At 45.5% G+C, this 19156-nt stretch overlaps 1 protein-coding gene across 7 annotated transcripts in view; it reads left to right on the forward strand.

Moving 5' to 3' along the window:
* The window catches only part of STRADA (STE20 related adaptor alpha), a 546126-nt gene that overhangs the window by 153693 nt on the left and 373277 nt on the right, over positions 1 to 19156 (forward strand). The window lies entirely within an intron of this gene.

Consider the following 19156-nt stretch of genomic DNA (forward strand, 5'->3'; position numbering starts at 1 on the left):
GGTTTTTATTATAGTTTATTATAGAAGAGACAGGGGTGGCTGCAACACATTGTTTTTTGCAGATTTTTTAGAGCGTGTCCACGAAACAACTTGTAACCATCTGTGCAACATGACACTATACAGATGTAGGTCTTTGGCCGCATGATGGGATTTCCATCTGAGAGGTCCTAAGAATTTAGAAAAAGCAGCGAAACAGCCTTCAAAATGGATATTGTTTCTGAAACGTGTCAACGAATGTGAAGTGTCAACATTTAACAGCATTAGGACTGAACACTTCTGGTTTAACTGCTTGGTATCTTGAGAATACTTATTAATTTTGACATTTCATTCTGTCTGTAAAAGTGAATGATTCGCTTGAAGGTTTTCCTGTATGTACACTGGAAACTGTTAGGAAGACATTCTCTCCAAAATGGTGTATTTTTACCCCCATTAATTCACTATGATGCTCAATATATGAACTTATGTTGTCTTTTTCAACGGAACTTGTATTAAACTAAATTTCCTTTTTTTGTTTATTTACTTGAGCAGTACTTCTTTGGAATTAAGAATGATATTTTCACATTTGTTTGTGTGATTTTACTTTTTGAATTGTATTGGGATTATTCCCACAGAAGTGTACTTGGAGTCACCTGTTGGAAACAGGTTATTCTTTTCACTGTTTTGCTGAGGTCCCGTACGGTCGGGGGACGTTGCCCTCCTGCACCTGAAAATCATTTAAATATTGAATCCTTTAAGGTATATTTAATTTTATTGAGTGATTCAGTAGTGCACCTCATCATCCCAGTGGCTGTAACTATTGCCATTACTTGCCACCCATGCCCTGATTTTCCCAAATGACTTGGCAGGTCGACTGAGTCACTGGAGGTAGGTTTTCCTGCTGTTGGAGCCAGTAGAGGAAGCCCAGGTGCTGGGGGTGCAAGGCATATTCCAATTGAGTCCAGGAGATGAGTGCAACAGTTTCAGATGAAGAAATGCAGCAGGCAACCATGCAGGGCTCTTCAGGAAACTACCAGATGCAGGGAAGCCGGTTCCAGCAACAGTCACCACACACGGGCAACAGGATCCCTTGATGCTGAGAGGCTGAAACATGGCAGGAAATTACCTGTAGAACTAGCTGGAGCCCACCGAAGTTCGGGGTGAAAACAGAAGAGTGAGGGGACCAAAACTCCCCTTGTCTTTGTCCTGCAGTGTGACTGCCTGGATCCAGTTCGAACTGGGAGGCTCGCTGCCCTTTTTGACAAGCCAGCTCCTAGATTTGCATGTATGGCTTAAATGGTGATTCAATCTTCCAGACGTTTTTCCTGCATAAGGACGAGGGTCCTAGAGCAACAATAGAGTTGACCCATGGAATGAAGAAGGATGTCTGCAGCCAGCGACTGCCAAGGAGTGCTGAGTGACCGCTCCAGGTCCTCTTCTGATCGACAGGGAAGAGCCACAGCCCTGGGCTGCAATTCCCCAATACCTGGAACAATCTGCTGTTCGTCTCCTCAAGCACGGTTTTGTCTGGAACTTCGTGGGCATCCGGCTGTACCTCTAGTGACTTTCCCGCTCAGAGAGGAGTCTGCCGTGGCCAACCATTGCTGAACCAAAGCTTGTGAAGAGTACTAACAAGCCCGTATCGTGAGGATCATCTGCTTAGCGTCGCATCCAAAGGAGCTGACCATCTCCTCCCGCCAAAAGTTCCACCTTCACCCTCCAGACCAAGAATCCGAACAGGAGCTGCTGTTGCCTCACCTGTTGCCTCGGAACTTTATTCCGAGAAAGTTACTGTCCCGCACCTAGGTACTCCCTGGCTGCTTGCTGAGTTGAATCAGACTCACCCCAAGCTTTCTGAGACACTTTGGGTGGGGAACCCAACTCTGTTCTCCCAGGTGTAAGGACACTGGTCCTTTGGTCTAAATTCCTTCAGCGGGTCTACCTGACCTCCCTGAACTGTCTTTTAATAAACATTTTACTTACCTGCAACACAGAAGAAATCTGCTATTTTGACAACTTCTGACCTACTTTTTGTCATCCAGGGGCCCTTGTACTCCAGTGCCTCCTACTTACCAATATCTTTGTTGGTTTACAGAATTTGTTTATTGTAACTCATTACATACTTGTAATTTCTGTGTAAAGGCGCCTAGATACCTCTGGGTTTGGTGCGCCATGCACATCAACAAACAAACAAGAATTGATTTGCTACCCTGACTATTTGCCTGTATTCATCGAAAGTTACTATTACTTTGAGTAATGTTTAAAAGTCTTGATACATAAATGTGAATGTTTATTTACTTGTGATAATAATATTTAGTTAGTTGCTGAAGCATTGATAATAAACAACATATTTGTTTAATACTACAATGTCTAAGGGTCTTCTTGACTATGGCTGTGCCCTGAGTTCTTTGGACTTACCTACAGTCTTTGTCCCACCTAGACTAAGCCTGGCTGCTCGGCCATTGCTAACAAACCTTTTGGGTAGTTCAGGCCAAATCTAAAAATTGGAACCCTGTACATCTAAGAGTGAGTCTTCGCTAGTCCTACTATAGGTGGACTTTTATAAAACTCCCTAAAACGTATCTTCCTTTCAGGTGTTTAAGTGTATTTTATGCATTTCTAAAAACCAAAGGTGACTGTATATATGGTTTATAACTGAGTGTTGTGTGATATAGTATTACCTGCTTGATTCATCTTTCTAGTGTGTTTTTGTACTTACCTGTTTAAGCAGAACCCTTGTGTGTTTCACAGTGTAGACCTTTTCAGCTTTCAAGCTCACCTGTGGTTTGATGGCGGTCCTGGTGTTTTGGAGATGGGGCCTGCCCTTCCTAGAAGCCAGGGCTCTCTAATAGAACAGAGTGCCTGTGCCTTCAGCAAGTCTGGGTCTAAGGAAAACCCTCACAAGAAGGAAAAAAAAAAACTAACTGCTGTCGCCGTAGAAGAGTGGTTCCGGCGAAGACTACAGTAAACTTGTCCGGAATGAGCAGGAGCCAGCAGGTCCAGGGAAAACGGGATCCAAAACAGCACTTGTAGCACAACAGGAAGCAATGAGGAGCAAAAATAGTTGAAGGGTACCAAGAATAGGAAGGCAGAATAAGTTACCAAAGCAATGACAGGAAACCTGATGGGAACACAGCATCAGTGCAACAAGAGGTTCTGACATGCGGGTCAGTCATGCAAGAGTGCTTTTGTGTTTACTGGGATCAAGCCCCTCGTTTGGGAGCATGAATCCTCATGCGCTGTGTAGCGACCATGTTGTGGCTGGCTGCAACAGTATACTGTAGAGGTTTGGATCCTGGTTGGCAATCGACGGGATGGATTTCTCCATCTGTCCCAGTGACCATGGGCCGGTACGCACTGTGACACATTGTGGGCCCCTGAACCGATTCACCTCTCCTAAGACTAATGAAAATGAAAAAAGGATCTGGGTCTTGGAGTGTCAGCGCTCTACCCTGTTCTATTTTTTTATACAATTCTATAAATGGAATCGATGTCCCATTGAGTTAATGGAGTCAAAATCCGATTGAAGGTAGGTCAACATTTTAAAGCTTTCAGATTTAAAAAAATAAATAATTGCATATGGTGTGATTAATACGGTCGACACATGTTTCGGCCCCCACTGGGTCGTCCTCAAAGCCGATCCAATTACATTTCAAGTCGCAGGTGGAATTTTTCCAGACACATTCAATGGTAGGATACCATTGTTGTATGCTTCTCAAAGTCAACAACAATCTAATGTTCACAGGGGAAATGCCATGCACAACATATGGCAAATACTTTTGTTGCTCAATAGTTGATATTCTTAGTCAAATTTACGGGATAAAGCCCTTCACCAAGTGTCACTTGGTAATGGTAGGCCTTTTGGGTCTACTGGATTTCGCAGCTTCCCACTCACACTATTGTATGGCGTTTTAGCGCCTTCCATTTTAGGATCGTACCCGTAGCTTTCCTGAGACTAAGCCTTGGCCACTCTCCGTGCTTTCCTTGATTGGGTTTGGCTAACCTCTCCCACCCCTGTTCGTTATAACTAGTGTGGCCTTCTGAAAACTGTCCACAAGGCCAGATTATAGAAAACCATATTAACAGCGGGTAAACTTGAGTGTGTATGCATGTTTCAGTGTATAAGTCCATGTGCCTAGGGTGGGCAGGGGAACGGCTTCCAGAGGAGTTTTGGGGGAGAGGGGGTGAAACGCCACACGAGTGTGCTATTTCTGCTTTTCAAAGCTGCACAAAAAACAGCCAAAATAAATCTCTTTTATAAAGCAGAAACATCAAATACAATTGGACATTTACTGCAAAGGGTTACTAAAGTTGCCGTCACCCCAAGATGGCCACATAAGGGCCCTGCACAAGTCACGCTGCTGTAAGATTAGCAGGGAGGAAAGGAGGAGAAGGAAGAGGTAAAGAGAAATGTCTTTAGGCTTTTTCGGAACTTAAGAAGGTCATGTTCAAGATGCAGAGGGAGAGCTGTTCCACACGCAGTGAGTTGGTGTCAGAGGAACGGAGGAGTCTAGAAGGGGAGTATTTGGTCAGGAAGCGTTTGAAGAAAAGTTGTGCATCGTCAGCGTAGCACTAGAAGTTGGGGGAGAAGGAGGAAATTAGTCCTACCAGCAGAGAATGGTATATGTTAAAGAGCCAGTGAGAAAGAATGGTGCCTTTGGGGATGCCACAGGTGGCGAGGGGAGGAGAAAGGGCCCAGAATGGTTTTGGAGGAACGGTCAGTTAGGAAGGCGATAAGCCAGTCCAGTTCCTGCTCCGAGATGCCAATGGTGTCATGGAGCCTTTTTACGAGGATGGAATGGTTCACGGTGTCAAAGCCAGATGAGAGATCAAGAAGGATGAGGACAGCACGTGAGTTGGAGTCAAGAGATGGAAGCAGTTCTTCACAGGTGGTCAGAAGAGCAGTTTCCGTGCGTCTTAAGGCTTGGAGTCCAGACTGGTGGTCATGTAGGCCGCCAAAGAAGTTCTGTGTGAGAGTGGAGTTGGTGGAAGGCCAGCTTCTCAAGCAGTTTTCCCAGGAAGGGGATGATGGAAATGGGGCGATAGTTGGCTGGGCAGGAAGGGTCTGCAGAGGTTTTTTTAAGGCGGGCGCACAACGGAGTGCTTGAGGGAAGATGGAAAATAACCAGTAGCAAACAAGTGGTTTCAGAAATCAGCCAGAGCAGGGGCGAGAGAGGCAATATTTTCCTAGATGGTTCTGGAGGATCAAGGGGAAACCTGTTTCAACAAGACCTTCATGGAGTTGACCACTCTGGTGACTTCTTCAGGGGAAACGGGAGTGAAGGAGGAAGGAGGAGTCTGAATGGAAGTGGGGGGCAGAGGGAGGAGGAGGGTTGGGTTGGGTTGGGAGAATGGGTGACACGGCTGTTCAGTATGTCCTGTGTTTTGGAAGTGAAGTGAGAGGCGAGTGCATTGCAGGTGGCCTGGGAAGGAGTAGGGGCAGAAGATGCTGTAGATGGTTTGCCAAGTTCCCTGGAGATTTTGAAATGTTCAGCCGTGTTGTTGGATGCATTGGACACTCATGCTTGAATGAATTTTTGGCACAAATGGAGAGTCTGAAATGTCTCTGGATGAGGCGGTGAGCCTGAAGTGTGCCACTTATGTCCAGCAGCCCTCACCTACGTTTTTGGTCTGCAACATCAGAGTCAGACCAGGTGTTCAGCTTGGAGGCAGGTTTCAGGCGGATCCTTATGACTGGGGCCAGGATGTCAAGGGTGTTGGTGATGGACAGATAGGGGCAGAATCAGCGGAAACGTCTTTTGGGTGGGCAAGGAGGAATGAAGGTGGAAGAGAAGGCAGCAGCTGACACTCGTTTCATTGTATGGATGTTCGTGAACGAGGTTGGCAGTGCTTTGAGGAGTTGTCACAGGGCCATAGGGGACCAAAGTGGGAGGTAAGGAGAGGGTGGTCAGGCCAGGAGAGAGGGATTACCAGGAGAGTAGCGAGAGTGAGGTTGGAATGGATGACGGCATCTAGTGCGTGCCCAGTAGAATGGGTAGGGCCAGAGGGAATAATGAAGAGGGATAGGGAGGAGCAGAGGTCAGTGAAGAGGGAGGTTGCTGTGCAAGTGGAGTCTAGGTGGCTGTTGAAGTCACCTAGTAGTAGCAGATTGGAGGTGGTAGAGAGTAGGGAGGAGCAGAAGTCTGCCCATTCAGATAGGAAAAGAGAAGAAGTGCCAGGGGGCCAATAGATGGTAGAAATGGTTAAGGTGGAGGTAGGAGAGAATGACCAATTTACGCACTAAGCTCTCAAAGGACAAATAGTGGTGAGTGGGTAGGATGGTGGAAGGAATCCATTCTGGGAAGTTTAAGGCAACTCCACCACCAGCACCTTGGGGTCGAGGTTTAGAGGTGATCTTAAAGCCGTCCAAGTGGAGTGAGCCAAAGGAACTAACTGAGCTGGCATTGAACCACGTTTCTGTGATGTTTCTGTGAGTGCAAGTATGTCCAGGTCAGTGTCTTGAAGGAGAAGGCAGATGTCCGCAGAATGTTTGATGGCTGAGCGTGAGGTGAGCGTTGCCAGATGGAGACGGTTGCTGCCTTTGAAGGTTTTCTGAGGCAGAGTGTCTGGGTGTGGGGCAACCATCTGGGGAGGTGGAGTAGAGGGGGCAGAAGGGGAAGGGGCAGGGGAAGGAAGGAAGTTGATGAGAGCAGGCAGGAGCCAGTCAAATAGGAGGAGGTTGGCCGGATGGCTTTGAACCAGGACTGTGCACGTGATGTAAACATTGAAACAGCAGCGAGATGAACTGAAGCCAGCAAGGAGGCCTTCCCACTTGGTGCCGCCATTAATGGAAGTTGAAGAATAAGGTGGGAGAGTGGCAGTGAGGTGAGGGGTCCATAGGTCAGGAGATGGGATGGAAAAGAGGATGTCCGTGAAGATGTCTCGTGAGGATGCACTGACATAGGTGTCTGCAATTGGGAGGCCTGGGTTAGCAGCCAGGATGTCTTCTTTTTTTTTTTTTTTTTTTTTTCTTCTGTCCAGACTTGGTGAGAGGGGGAATAGGTGATGGTGTAGCAGTTGGAGAAGATAGAGGAGATGGAGAGTGCCATCTCGGAACGAGGGAGGAAGAGAGAGGCAGAAGAGAAAATGAGAGGTGATGAGGGGGGAATATGCTGCAAGGTACAGTTCTGAACCTGACCCACTTGGCACAGTAGGCCAAGTGGGTATTGGGTGTACAATCAAACGAGTAGGATGGATGCACATCTGAAGGGATTTACGTACAAACAGGCCTCTGTTTCAATGCAGGAAGGAGACGCAGCTAAAACGAATTACACACAAACTAGCAATTTCATTGTAGGAAGGAGGCACACCTAAGAACGATTTTCAAGAGGAATGGCACAGGAAGAGCAGCACATAAATACAGTAGTTTGGGTCAGTTAGAAAGTGTCAAAGTGAGTGAGGCAGGAATCAAAGTTACTGAGGAGCATGGGGCATCTAATTGGATGACTTGAGAGGCAGGGGAAATGACCTTAGTGGATCTGACGCAGGCACTAAATACCAGTACTCAGGTGAATGCACGGGTTGAGAAAACATTCAAGAGGAACGGTGAATCTAAAATTCTTAATAACTAGCATTTTCACTGAAGATTTCGGGAAGTGGGGCCCGAAAGCACGGTCAGGCACTGACCAGCACGAACAGGGCCTTGGATATGCACCTTTGAAGAGTGGGCCGGCTAAAGCCTGCCGGTTCCCCGATGGGCCAGATGAAGAGAGCAGGAGCCAACCTGGATGGTGGAGACGAGTCAGGAGGAAGACTCGGGGCCTTCTCAGTACATGAGGAAGGCGTTGGCCATCTTTGTAATGCTGCATGGTACAAAGAAAATCAGTGTGCACCCAGATGATTTTGCTCACTCAGCCCAAGTGCAGCCTGCCCCAGGAAGTTAGTGGCCTAGTGTTAGGAAAGATTTCGTAATTGTAGGCAATTTTCCTTCCATGTGGCAACCCCTAAACTTTTTGCTGTTGTTTTTCACCTTGTTCTCGACTTTGCCAGAGAAGTGCAGCCTTCTGCCGCACTCCTCTGGGCTTTCGCTCCATTCTTACGGGGAAACTGACATGCCCTTAAGACAGTCAGTCCCGGGAAACGCTGTTTTCCGTAGTTTCTTTTATCATGTTGCGGCTTTCGTGCAACATGACACAAGAGGGCACTGTAAGCTAAGTTACTGCTCTCTTGGGTCTCTAGCCTTCTACAGGCCCTAGATACTCGTTTAGGATTGTAACTGATCGGTGCAAGTGATTCACGGACGGGAATGGTGGCAGCGATCGTTTCTTGCGTTTTGAGCTCCTTTTGGCGTTTTAAGCGTGTTTCTCGCGCTTAGCCCAAAATGGTGGCCTGGCTCCCAAAATGGCCAGACCACGAGGCTCCTTTGTCCTGTCCGCTGACCGTCTTGCTCCCTTCACCTTCCCCAGGTCGAGCCGACCTGGGGCCTTCCTTATTTGGGCATGTACTTTCCCGCGAAACACGGATGCTTTCGCGGGCTTCTACATGCCTGGTGTGTGCCTCCAGGATGTGGGCTGGGATGTCTGGTCCCAATACACATCCTGGGTGCCAGAGAGTCTAGGGTGGTGTGAATGCCTGGGACCACCGTGGTCTGTGATAGGTCCACGAAGGGTGTGAAGGTTGATGAGCGGATCTCCCATTGGGTCCCCTCCGTTTTGGCGCTAAGGGAACCATGGATAAGAGGGGGCTGGAAACACCACTACCATGTCGATCTCCTGAGTTCTCACGAACGAAGGAATACAGGAGCCAAGTATCCTGCAACCAAGAGCTGAACCGAGGAATCGCTGGTGACCCGCTGAAGGACTGCTCCTCTGCACTGCTGTCCCCTTGTGAAACCCTTTTCACCTTTGATCGAACCAGAAGGCCTGTACTGGTACTTCGACCCTTGGAATAGCAGGAAAAAGCTATTCTCGGCATCTTCACCATCTCCTGCTAGTAAGCCTTCGGAAGCGTCTCTGGGCCATCCAGCAGACTGACCAGCCTACACAGGAGTCTTGCTCTGTAACCGCCGCCAGGTTGTGTAGTATTTCGAGTCCTTGTCACTCTCACACGATTCGTACACTTGGCGTTCCCAGGTCTGAAGTGAGTAGTGTACATTTGGCTCAGATACACACGGCCGCTCCGTTGCCCTGCTGTGGTAACAAACTGTGCGGGTTCCTTCGTTTGGGACGTCTTTTACTCAACTCTGCTGCTGCAGACTCAACATGACGACGAGACATCCCCTGCTCTTCTGAACCTGCCAGCGACTGAAACTGACGCGGAGAAGCCTGGGTCTGCTTGCATCGGGGACCGGTGAGTAGCATAGCTAGGAACTGGTCGCCCTCCTGCAGGAGCCCATAGCTTTTCCCCGCTGTGTCAAAACAGCACGCCTTTCCGTACTCGCGCTCTGCTTCTGCCCACAGTGGAGGCTGCGCTTGAGTCGCGGAACATTGTTCTTCTTCATTTGTGCACTAAACTGAACTGCCTGATTTCCCTCGAAGAGACTCCCCTTTTGCCCGTTGGCACCAGCGTGTGCAGGTACTTTTGAGCACGAGGCTCCACTCTTCGTAGGGCTCGGACTTCCTTTTAGTTAGGTGCCTCTGAAGGCGGACTGGGTCTAAGCATTATTTCGCACTGCCTGTTCTCCTTCCCTTTTATATGGATTACACATTTCGTACATCTAACGCTTGAGACTTGTTTGTATTTGTATATATATTGTATTGGTATGGTATGTGTTGGTTTACTAGAGTTGTATTGTGATTTCTCGCTACGGTCATTGTTTTAAAGGCCTTGGAATAAATGTGTATATATTTTTAATATAACACCTGTTTGGAGTAGTTTGTAAGTGTCCTTGCTTTGTGTGCTCATTGCGGGCTTTCAGTCACCCTCACCCCTCTTGAGACCTAGTCTTGACCGCCGCGATCGCTACCCTGATTGGTCTGGCTTGTCCAGAGGTTACCCTGTTCCAAGTAATTAGGTTGGCCTTCTGAACTTCTGCGCCGCCAGGACAGAGTTCAGAAATCCGTCTTAACACCAGGCAAAAGGGCAGATAATGCCACACGCTGGTCAGTGGAATTAAGAACACCATTGCCGACTCCCTCAGCAGGGAGCTGCGCTCTTGCCACGAGTGGGAGCTTCGGCAGGATCAAGTGGACAGCCTCTTCCTCAAGTGAGGCAGAACCCAGATCGAGCTATTTGCAGCGGCGACAAACTCCAGATGCCAGAGATTCGCCAGCTGGATCCACCGGCCGAAGAGCATGGGACACGCGTTCTACTTTCCGTGGGCAGGTCTATTCCTGTATGCGTTCCTTCAGTTGCCTCTTCTGCTGCGAGTCCTCCATTAATCAACTCAAACAATGCTGATGCAGGATGATCCTTGTTGCCCTGGTGTGGCAGAGGCAGATTTGGTACCTGGACCTTCTCAGCCTGGCGACTTCGCCTCCAGTCAAGCTGCCAGTGGTCACGGATTTGCTCGCCAGAGAAAGAGGCGCAATCCTACATCACGACCCAGGATCAATGAGCCCGAAGACCTGGCTCCTGCTGCCTTAGAGTTCGGTGGGTACGAGCAACTGGCAGACTGCAGGGAGGTCCTTCCGAGAGCCAAAGCGCCATCGACACTAAGTGCTACGGGCACAAGTGGAAATGTTTCGCAACGTGGTGCCGGATGCAGAAGATTAACCCTCTGAGGGTCCTGGCCCGCATATCCTTTCATACTTGTCCTTGGCCAAGGCGGGGTTGGCACACGCCTCCATCAAGGTGCATCTGGCAGCTAGCTCCCGCTAAACCAGGTCTCCGGGACGGTCTTCTCTTGGTCACACCATCTAGTCATGGCAGTCATTGGCTGGGAGGCAGTATGACCCAGAGCTCAGTGATTTGGTTTATAGGAGAAAGACAGTTTGTAAGTGAAAGTGAAACTGTTTTTTTCTTTTACAGAGGATTCCCGGCCTGACGATGGGGGTGGGGGGGGGGGTCAGAGGGTCGGGATGGGGGGTTGTGAGGGAGTATCACTCCACGACCCTTTGTCTGCCTGAATGGCACCCGCTCCCGATGGAGATCTGTCTGGCTGTCCTGAGTGGGCAGCCAACTGCCCCTTTGTTTTTAATTGCTGAGGGAGTGTGCGCTGTAACTGTATAAAAGGTGAGGCTCCTGAGGTTGAAAGGGAGTCAACCACTGGAAACTGAAGAGGACGACTCCTTCCCCTTGAATGGTGGGAACAACTGGCCCAAGACAAACTTTGATTTGAGCCATCTCTCGAGGTCCTGTGAGTTACCAGAGCTGTGAAACCCCAATACCAGGAGACCTGCTGGCCATTTCGAGTGCAATGTTGTGAAAAGGCTGAATTCCCTCCCCAAGTCTTTGCTGAGCCTTTGAGAACACACCAGAGATAGGACCCGACTCATCCAGATCTGATAAGCAGAGTGTGGGACTGTAAGAAGCGAAGAAGATTGACAGGGTGAATCGCATTCTTTTTTGGTGCTGCAGAGAAGGTGTCAAAATCGTACAGTGACCAGAGAGGTTGCTGAAAGCCGTGCCAGAGGTCCTCCCTCGAGACTGCTGCTGAGAAATCCCATCCATTGTCATCCCATCCATTGTCGTGCCTTTCGTCATCAGACCAAGGAATCCAGAGGACGGGTTCAGTACCACCACATCGAGGAAAATCCAGCCGCAAGCTTTTCTAATAAGCTAAGGTACTGTGGGGGAAAAGGTATTTCTTACCTTGATCCTTGAAGTTTCTCCAGGGCGTTGTAGTGCACTAAGAGGTATCCAGGGCACCCCCTCTTACCTCCAACTCAAGCTGTTGCTTGTGTTCCTTTAGCGAGTCCTTAACAGGGTGTTGGGGAGAATTCTCAAACAATTTGCTAATTCCCTTCACCTTGGAGAACCCCAGCAACTTTGCTCGATTTTGAGGACTTGATTTTTTTTACCTGGAAAGTGTGAGCCTTTTTTTCCCACTCTTTCATTTATTTTGATGTGTGTTGTACACTTGTGTTCTTTGATTATGGAGTTTTAGATAACTCCATGGGCATCATCTTTTCATGTGTGTCGGTCCAGTGACAGAGGGATGTCTTTTTGACTTCCCAAAGGTTTAATACCTTCTCTGGGATGAACTACTGTTTCCTAGAGAATGTAAAGTGAAATTGACTTTACTAGTCTTTCCAAATTCCTAGACCCAGCAAACACCATCTTACAATGGAGTGCTCGAGGGATTACATAGTATCCCCTGTGTCTAAATACTCATGTAACTGTCAAATGCTACCCTTTCCTGTTGAATAGGCTGGTGGCAGTGGTTTTACAACAAGCTACCATGATTTTTCCCGACCACGAACACTGGTAGCTAAAAATCCTGTGAGCCATGTTTTTCAAGATGGCACCTCAAGCCCCTTAGTTTAAACAGGTCCCAGTCTTCTTTTTTCGCCATTTCTTTTTTAGGAAGGTCCTTCTAGAGTGTCTCTGCGTGCCAAACGAAGTTTGGTCCCTTTGTTCGTGTGCCTTTGGCGGGCTTCAGGACTGAAGACCACCTCTGGCGGCCGAGTGTCTGGGGTGGGCAGGAAGTGAGGGAGGGGCCCAAAACTCTGTGCATAGTCTTCTAGGAGGCCCAAATGCACTCTGGTGTGTTTGGCTGGCTGACTGTCCGGCAAGGACAGCAACCCTGCTGGGTGAGTGACAGCTAGGCTGGAATGAAAGGGAGAGAACGGTTTAAAAGGTGAGTCTCTTGGACTGGAAAGCAGAGTCGACCACTGGAACGAAACAACCGAAGACGAGCTGGAAGAGGACGGCTGCTGCAACTCCTGGACCGTTGGTTTGCCTGGTGAAGCCCCGCTGCAGGTCCGAATTGCCAAGTTCATCTCGACAGAGGAGCCCCCACAAGGACGACTTCTTACTTTTAGTTGGTGGGACCAATCAACTCATAAGCCACCTGGATACCATTCTCAAGGCTCGTTAGGATTAACCAGGGGTGAAGGACACCAGCTTGAGCGCTTGAATTACAGCTACTGGAACTGAAGTGACACTTGTCATCGTTTTACGACGATCCCGTGCAGTGCAGGAGTCTCCTGACGTCCTCCCTCTTGTCCCCACGACTGAGGCTCAGGAACAGCGAGATCTGCAGGAACTGCCAGGCACCAACGTCTTCAGCTGCATTTGGTTCTTCATACTAAGGTACTGTGCCAACCCGATTGAGAGAACTTAACTCTCGCGTGAAAGTCGTGAAACTTTCCCAACTTGCAGGCCTAATCAGCTTGTGACCCAACATATGATTCTTTTTCGGATAAACTACTTCTGAGAACTTTTGCAAAGACTTTATCGTTTACTACAAGAACAGCTCTTTCCTATACAAGACACTAGTCCATTGACTTTGGCCTAGGCCTATTGAACTGAATCGAGTCCTCTTGTGAACTGAAATTATTTGCACTGCCTAAGAAAGTATTTGATATATTCTGCTAAACCTGTGCCTTTTTTACTCTGATTGAAAGTAACTGAAATGCCATTTTGCTCCTATTTCAGGGGAGCCTAATTTACTCAAACTTATTGGTTCAGTACTGAAGTGTATTTGTGTCTTATATTAAGTTGCTTCCTTCTGGTGAATGTTTTATAAATGATTGTGTAAATAAAATTAACGTTTTACCAAGAAAATTGGAGTATAAGTGTCTACTTGAACTACTGTGATTGAAAGACCTCTGTGTAACCTCTTGTACTGCTCACATTCACTCTTGAGATAAGCCTGGCTGCTCCGCTCGCTACCAAAAACTTTGTGGTACAGACTTATACCAAAGGTTGGTTTTGCTTACACCTGTAGTCCTAATTGTATTTGGTGATCCCAGAGGGTACTGCATGCAATTCTGCCTAACACAGGGTCCCCGACATTGGTTTAATCTTGCTACATCCTAAAGACTAGAGACTTGAAATTATGCATAGGCATTTTCATATTCTGCTGCTTGTCAAGACTGACAGCTCTCCAAACTGTCTTTAGCCAGGGTTGCGTTTTGGGACTTCAAACACTTGCTGTGCAACAAAACTGCCTCTAGAACATTAGACTGTGCTAGTCTAACACTATAAGAAGATGAGCAAAAAAACGGGGCACACCTACGATTTAACAAAAGAGTATTAGGGTATTTTAGAGTAACCTTTATAGAGTTAGAGATAATTTGAGGTGCGGCGGAGAAAAGACTCAACCTTGGCAACTAGATTGGGAAAATGGAGGACAAAAAATGGTTGTTCCTAAAGAATTTAGGAACTCCCGTCCCCTGCACACTGTCTGATATCTGCAAAGCAGATCAATAACTTTCGTGTTTTTATGTTTTACTCAATTTCATAACACACAGTTCAATAGACAATTAAATAGGTGGAGCAGTCAAAATGAATAACAAGCTCACAACATTTATATAGACAACAAACATGATATTTATTGTACAATGTTTCGAGTATAAACTCTTCTTCAGGGGCAAAAACATATTTCACAATTCAATTTCTAGAAAAAAGTAGAGAAGGGTACAACTTAGTATTTTGCATATAATTCAATTATTCATACAAACTTTCAAAATATTAAATCATAGATGTAGTTTGAATCATTGTCAAGAGATGTCTGGGATAGTACCTAGTAGCTCAGTTTAGTTTAAGTCCAGTCAGATAAGTAGTATCTCTAACCAACACGAAAAGGATATATAGTTTGTGGGATAATGACAAGCTAATCTATTTAAAAAAAAAAAAAAAATAAACAAATTATATACAATTATGGCATAATCCATGCATATAGGTAGTGTGCCACTTACCAACTATGGAGTAGGCATAGTTCAAAAAACATATACGATGTCCATGGATAGCGGGTGCTTTAGAGAGGTAGCGTGTGCATCCACACTAAGTAAGAAATGTGAAAAGTCAATAGTATACTTAAGGTGCAAGTATAGGTAAAGGTAACAGAGTTCTATCAACACTTACATTAGATTCCCAAAAGGATTCCGGCAAGCGGTACGTGGACTGAGTCAAAAGGGACAAGCAGTTTGCGCTAGTACATAAATCTGTATAGAAGTAAAGGAAGGAGGAGGTAAATAATAGTAAAAAAAGTTCCAGGTCTCAGAGTGTCAGTGGACCCATAGATCACTTACTAGATACAGTGTGAATCCTTCAGCGAGCGAATCATGGCGAACCTCATCCCGAACAAAGAGGATGTTGTTCTTTCATGATTCTGCTCTTATGTACTGCAAGTGCTGCTGACGTATGAATGAGCATGCGTGGTAACAGAGCGATCGCTACGCATGCGTTTGCAACTAGTTGAAGGTAATTGGTGCGCGTCATGTGTCTGACGACACGGTGAAACCGGCGTCAGAACAACATGAAAACAAAGAAAAGCGCGCATGCGCGAGACTAGTGAGCTGCTAAAAGTGCCTGAAAGTGGCTGTCTGTTGTGTAGTAGGCAAGTAAGTGGCCATGTGCCATGAAGAGTAATGAAAATTTAGAAAAGAAGAACGTGGACCAGCCAAAGTGGTTTTTGAAAGATAACACGGATAAGTCAGACCGTCCTCTGCCAGTCAGTACCTCATTCAGTACATTGATCTAGTTCAACACAAATGATATTACAGGCATTGATATAATGTACATACAGCTCCATATTTTGCAGAATTTATCATCAGAATGATGACATACATTGGGTAATAATATGGCATAGTTTTTCAAAAGATGACTTCACAATCATTTGAGCACTCCAAATCTAAAGATGGGGGGAGGTTGCGGTTTCAATACAATCCTTATAAGCATATATATTTCTTTGAAAAATTACATTTCAACCATATGCGCACATGTAAACACAATGAGACCACCTTGATGGATAATTCATAGGTAACAGAGTACATTTATAAAAAAAATGGGGATTTTAACCACGATATGGTCAGTATGAATTGATGTAGCTAGAGTAGTTGAGGTGAAGGGTATGGTCCTCATAAATAGGGGCCGACGTAGTAGTCCTGGTTCATGCCAAGAGGGGCAAGTGAATCAAGACCGTGTATCCAATAGAGTTCTCTCTGGGATAGTAGTTTTTGTAAGTCCCCACCTCTGGGAAGTGGATGTATTACTTCAAGTATTACCATTCTCATTTGTGCCACTGTGTGTTGTTGATCTCTGAAATGTCTATACACCGGGGATTTGATTTTTTTAGTGCGGATATTTGACTTGTGCTCAGTCCAACGTCCCTTTGTTTTCCCTGGTAGATTTCCCTACGTAGTATTTCCCACAGGGACAACGCAGAGCATAAATAACGTTTTTTGAATCACAAGTTGCAAATTGTTTTAGTGGAATTTTCTTCCCAGTGTTTCCATGTCGAATGTGGTCTCCTTTAATCACATTTCAACAGTGTTGGCAATTTAGACACGGGTAAGTACCCTTTTTAGGTTTGGACAAAAAGGTTTGGTTGTCTGTTTTTCGTTTCTCTGCTCTGATCAGACTGTCGCAAAAGTTTTTGCCCCTCTTGCACGCAAGCATCGGGGGTTCCGGAAAAAGTCGGTTCAGTTGCGGGTCTGTTTTGATTATATCCCAATTTTTGTGGATTATCCGTTTGACCTGAAAACTCTGGCTAGAGTACTTTAATGAATGAATGAATAAGGTTCCTGTTTTCATTTTTGGTCTTTGGATCCAGTAGGTCTTCATGACATTGTGCTTCTGTTCTGAGTATTGCTTTATTGATCACATTTTCTGGAAATTTTCTGTCTTTGAACCTTGACTTTATAATGGAATATTCGTCCTGTAGTCTGTCAACCTCTGACGTTATTCGCTTGACCCTGAGGAGTTGACTGTACGGTAAATTTCTTTCAGGTGTTTTGGATGGAAGTTTTGAAAATGTAAGGTACCCACATCAGTGGGTTTCCTGTATAACTGTGTTCCGAGTCCTGTGTTAGTTATTTCAATAGTGACATCCAAGAAATTTACATTAGGTTTACCAATGTCCATTGTGAACTGGATTCTCTCGTTGCATTTGGTAAGGTACCCCCAAAAGGTGTTGAGTTCATCCTCGGTGCCTCTCCAGATTCCAAAAATATCGTCGATATATCTATACCAACTTTTGATCTCGTCTTTCACCTGGTTTCGTTTAGGACATGGGTATGCTCAAAATAATACATGAAAATATTTGCGTAGGAAGGTGCGACTGGTGACCCCATAGAGGTACCTGAGGTTTGTAGGAAGAATTGACCATCAAATCTGAAATGGTTATTAAAAAGGATGATGTTGATGAGTTCAATTGCCAATATTGTATGAATGTTGATTTCTTCATCTTTTAGTAGGAACCATTCCAGTGCTTCAATGCCTTGGTTGTGGGGAATTGAGATGTACAAACTGGTTACATCCATTGTGAACAATAACACATTTGATTCATCCAATTCAAGGTTCTTGATGTTTTGTAAAAAATGAGTGGTGTCCTTTAAGTAAGTTTCAGTTTTCTGGATCAGGGGTTGCAATGCGGTGTCCAGATATACTGCCACGGGGTGGAAAACACTGTCTGTACCAGCAACAATTGGTCTGGAGGGCGGATCCGTTTTGTTTTTATTAATTTTGGGAAGGCCGTAGAAGACTGGTGTTACCGGGTTATTGTTAGTCAGAAACTTTCTTGTGTTCTCAGAAATCCAATCTGACTCTTCTGCTCTGGAGATGGTTTTCTCAATGATTGCCTTGATATTAGTGATCGGGTCATGGTCTAATTTGAGGTAGGTATCTTGATCAGATAGTAATTTCAAACAGCCTTTATTGTACAGCACGGTGTCCATGATAACCAAGGCACCCCCTTTATCAGCTTTTTTAATAGTAATACTATTGTCCTCTGCTAGATCTTTAATGATTTTAAGCTGATGTTTCTTGATGTTTTGTTTGTTGGATTTACTGTATTTAAGGCATTTGAGTGCTCTAGTGGTTTTGGTTTTAAACAGATTTACTAGAGGATGGTTGATTTGAGGATGAAAGTGGCTTTTGTCTTTCATTTCAAGGTATGGACATTTATCTTTCTCACTTGTGTTAGTTGTTAAATTGTCAAAAAAGATTTTCAACTCCATTTTGTGAACTAACTTGAAAAGATTAACTTCTTCAAATAAACTCGTATTGTTCGTTGGTATAAATGATATACCCAAATTGAGGGTATTCAATTGCGATTGTGAGAGTAGTTTAGAAGAAATGTTAACTATTATGGGATCCCTCAATGTTTGTTCTTCTGACAAGGTTTTCTTTTTCCCTCTTCTGGCTTTTCTCCTCCTCCTAAAAAACTTTCAGGTGTTGGTATTGGTGTTATAGGTGGTGGAGCAGTACTTTGACCCTCGGTAGGTTTTGGCACTGTGGTGCTACTCGTTGATGGAATTTCCTCTAATTCTCCACTGTTCACATCGCTACTATCAGTATTGTTGTTAGTGGGTCGAGGTTTAGGTTGTCTTGGAGTGAAATTTCGATTTCTTTATTATAGTTGTCCAATTTGTTGTTAGTATCCTCCAGTATGGTTTGTAGTTCTGTTGCTGTTTTGAGTTTTGATAATTGAGAAGAGACCTCTTCGATTTCTTGATTGATTTGAGATAGAGACTTTGATAATTCCTCAATTGTAAGTAGAATGAGGTCAAGCGAGCATTTGTTCAATATTTGCTCCCAGCGTTTCACAAATTCAAGGTTATCTTTACAGAGCGTTGGTCGAAGGTATATCCAAAGTCCTCTTGGTATTCTTTTGGATTTAAAGTATTGTGCCAGGGTAGTGGCATGACGTTTTTGAGCAATTTCCCTTCTGATCAATCTTTCTAGTTTTTTAATTAGATTTTGTGGATTATCTATGCTCAGTTGTTCCTTACTGGTATCTTTAATCAGTCCTAGTATTCTCACTGCTTCTTCATCAGAGAAAGCCAAAGTGGTAGCTGATTTGTCAGTAAGGGTGTTTTTTTAGAGAATGACATATTTAGTGTAGCAGGGTGCCAGTGTTCAAGGAAGTTGCCAACCCCTCCCCAACTGGGAGGAGAAACACACTATAAGAAGATGAGCAAAAACACGGGGCACACCTATGATTTAACAAGAGTATTAGGGTATTTTAGAGTAACCTTAAGTATAATCAAAACAGACCCGCAACTGAACCGACTTTTTCCGGAACCCCCGATGCTTGCGTGCAAGAGGGGCAAAAACCTTTGCGACAGTCTGATCAGAGCAGAGAAACGAAAAACAGACAACCAAACCTTTTTGTCCAAACCTAAAAAGGGTA

Source organism: Ambystoma mexicanum, chromosome 13 (genome assembly GCF_040938575.1).
Source record: "Ambystoma mexicanum isolate Mex_15411 chromosome 13, UKY_AmexF1_1, whole genome shotgun sequence".
Lineage (NCBI taxonomy): Eukaryota > Metazoa > Chordata > Amphibia > Caudata > Ambystomatidae > Ambystoma > Ambystoma mexicanum.